This window comes from Mesocricetus auratus, unplaced genomic scaffold (assembly GCF_017639785.1).
Source record: "Mesocricetus auratus isolate SY011 unplaced genomic scaffold, BCM_Maur_2.0 Super-Scaffold_100014, whole genome shotgun sequence".
In the NCBI taxonomy this organism is placed as follows: Eukaryota; Metazoa; Chordata; class Mammalia; order Rodentia; family Cricetidae; genus Mesocricetus; species Mesocricetus auratus.
Genome location: NW_024429197.1, coordinates 25,145,678 through 25,148,645, shown reverse-complemented (window position 1 = coordinate 25,148,645; position 2,968 = coordinate 25,145,678). Strand labels below are relative to the sequence as shown.

At 47.2% G+C, this 2,968-nt stretch overlaps 1 pseudogene; it reads left to right on the top strand.

Annotated features, from left to right (window-relative positions):
- Window positions 1-1,687: 1,687 nt before the first annotated feature.
- On the top strand, window positions 1,688-1,861 carry LOC101830066 (annotated as a pseudogene).
- The last annotated feature ends 1,107 nt before the right edge of the window (window positions 1,862-2,968 follow it).

Sequence of the window (2,968 nt, the reverse complement as noted above, 5' to 3'; positions counted from 1 at the left end):
GCCTCTGCCTCCCAAGTGCTGGGATTAAAGGCGTTCGACACCAGTGCCTGGGTAGTATACTTTATTTTTATTTATATATATGTGTGTGGGTGTGTTCATGTATATTTGTATGCCTGTGGAATCCAGAAAATGGTGTTGCTTGGAGTTACAAGCGGTTGTAAGCTGCCTAATGTGGATGCTGGGAACAGATTTCAGTTCTTCTGCAAAAAGCAGTATGAACTCTTTTTTTTTTTTTTTTTTTTGGTTTTTACGAGACAGGGTTTCTCTGTATTGTTTCGGAGGCTATCAGTCCAGCCCGGCCTCGAACTCACAAAGATCTGCCTGCCTCTGCCTCCCAAGTGCTGGGATTAAAGGTGTGTGCCACCACCGCCCGGCCAGTATGAACTCTTAACCACTGAGCTGTCTCTAGCACAGGAAAGCTAAAAAGGCTTTCATTGTTGTTGAGACGAAATCTGATTGTGTAGTCCTGTCTGAACTCACAGATATACTCCTGCCTCTGCCTTCCTGCATGCTAGAACTAATGTTTAAAAAAAAGCTACATTTTTGTTTGTTTTGTTTTACAAGGCCAGGCTAGTCTACAAGGAAGTCCAGGCCAACCAGAGTTACATGGCTGAGATCTTGTGTTTAAAAAAAAGAAGGGGGGAGCGTTGGTGGCACATGCCTTTAATCCCAGCACTCGAGAAGCAGAGGCAGGCGGATCTCTGTGAGTTCGAGGCCAGCCTGGTCTACAGAGTGAGTTCCAGGACAGCCTCCAAAACAATACAGAGAAACCCTGTCTCGGAAAAACAAACAAGAAAAAAAAAAAAAGGAGGGGGAAGAGGAGGAGAAGAGGAAAAGGAGGAGGCAAGGAGGAGGCAAGGAGGAGGCAAGGAGGAGGGAGGAGGAGGGAGAAGAAGGGGCTTGCCTGTCCTGCTGATGGAGTCAGAAACTTGGACCAACCTGCCCTTGAAGACAATACATGAGTCTTTGAGGATAACAAAGTCTCACACAGATGTGGATTAAATCCTAACAAGCTGTGCCGGGCGGTGGTGGCGCACGCCTTTAATCCCAGCACTCGGGAGGCAGAGGCAGATGGATCTCTGTGAGTTCGAGGCCGGGCTGGACCGATAGCCTCCGAAACAATACAGAGAAACCCTGTCTCGTAAAAACCAAAAAAAAAATCCTAACAAGCTGTGATCTTTCAGAGGGTTCCTGGGGAGTGAACTTAACTAGAATCATTTCGATGATGAGAACCAAGGATTTGAGGTGCTCCATATATAGAAAGGGGTCTTTTACTAATTATACTTATTTTAAAGGGTAGTAGCACACCCTTTAGTCCCAGAACTTGGGAGGCAGAGGCAGGCGGATCTCTGGTCTACAGAGCTAGTTCCAGGATAGCTAGGGCCACACAATTTTTGTGGGGGTTTTGGGTCCCAGACCCTACTGGGTCTCTGTGAGTCGCTGGTCAGCCAACAAGTGCACCCTGTTTTCTAGCCCTGGCTTACTGCCCTGGCCTTGCCCCACTGACATCAACATCTAGCACTGAGGAAAACACGATATCTTCCACCTGGGGTTTTTCCACTGTGCTGTAAACCTGTATATAAGACTTCTCCCTCTCTGTCAGCCTGACCTTCCTGTGGCCGGTGCCTGCTGAGGCGACTCTGAAGCCACCCAGCGGTTTTGCCCCATCCTCCCCACTTGCATCACCATGGTGGCATACTGACAGCAGGCCGGACTCAGCTACATCCGGTTCTCCCAGATCTGTGGGAAAGCAGTGTGGGATGCCCTGAAGACCAAGTTCAAGGCGAACGCCGAGAAGACTTCAGGCAGCAGCGTGAAGATCGTGAAGGTGAAGAAGGAGTCGACCCTGACTGAAGCATGAGCTGCTGAGCCTTCACGGTGACGATGTGGGTACCTATTACGTTATGGCAGATGGAAATCAACCTCGCCTCCTGGGCTTAAGACCACCTGTCGTACTGATAATTTGACTATGCCAATAAATTGACATGCTTCACTCTCAAAAAAAAAAAAAAAAAAGACTGCTCCCTCTCTACAATAGAGAGACCTCTTGGCACTTGCAATAAAGACACACACTCATTCTCTTAGCACAAATGGCCAGACAATGTTTTTCATTTCCTGATACCTCAGACTTGCTTGTGGCACAGGTGCCACAGGGCAGGGGAGGTGTGTTTTAGGACAGGGTTTCTCTGTGTAGTCCTGGCTGTCCTGGAACTTGCTCTGTAGACCAGCTTGTCCTCGAATTCACAGAGATCCTTCTACCTCTGCCTCCAAAGAGCTGGAATTAAAGGCATTCACCATCATTTCTGCCTCTAATTTCAGCCATCATAGCTTTCCTTAAGCCAGAGTGAATGACTCTCACTGGCATATTGTCATCCTTTTCCTGACTCCATATGTGTTAAAAGTTGTCGTTTTGTTTTTTGTTCTTTGAGACAGGGTTTCTCTGTGTAGCTTTGGAGCCTATCCTGGCCCTTTCTCTGTAGACCAGGCTGGCCTCGAACTCACAGACATCCAGTGGCCTCTGCCTCCCGACTGCTGGGATTAAAGGCGTGCCACCAATGCCCGGCCTCGTTAATCATTTTTGAGATAGGGTCTCTCACTATGTAGCTTTGGCTGGCTTGGAACTCTCTGTGTATACCAGCCTGGCTTCCAACTAATGCAGGAGTTCTCAACCTGTGGGTTGTGACCCCCCCCCAAAGGGGTTACATATCAGATATCCTGCATCTCAGATATTTGCATTATGATTCATAAAAGTAGCAAAATTACAGTTATGAAGTAGCCATGAAAACAATTTTATGGGTTGGGGGTCTCCACAATATGAGGAACTGTATTCAACAGTCCCAGCATTAGGAGGTTTGAGAACCACTGCTAACATATGTCAATCTGTCTCTTCCTCCTGAGTGCAAATTTAAAGGGGTAAGGTATCCTATTTTTAATGCATTGTAATTTTTATTTTGTGTATGAATATGTG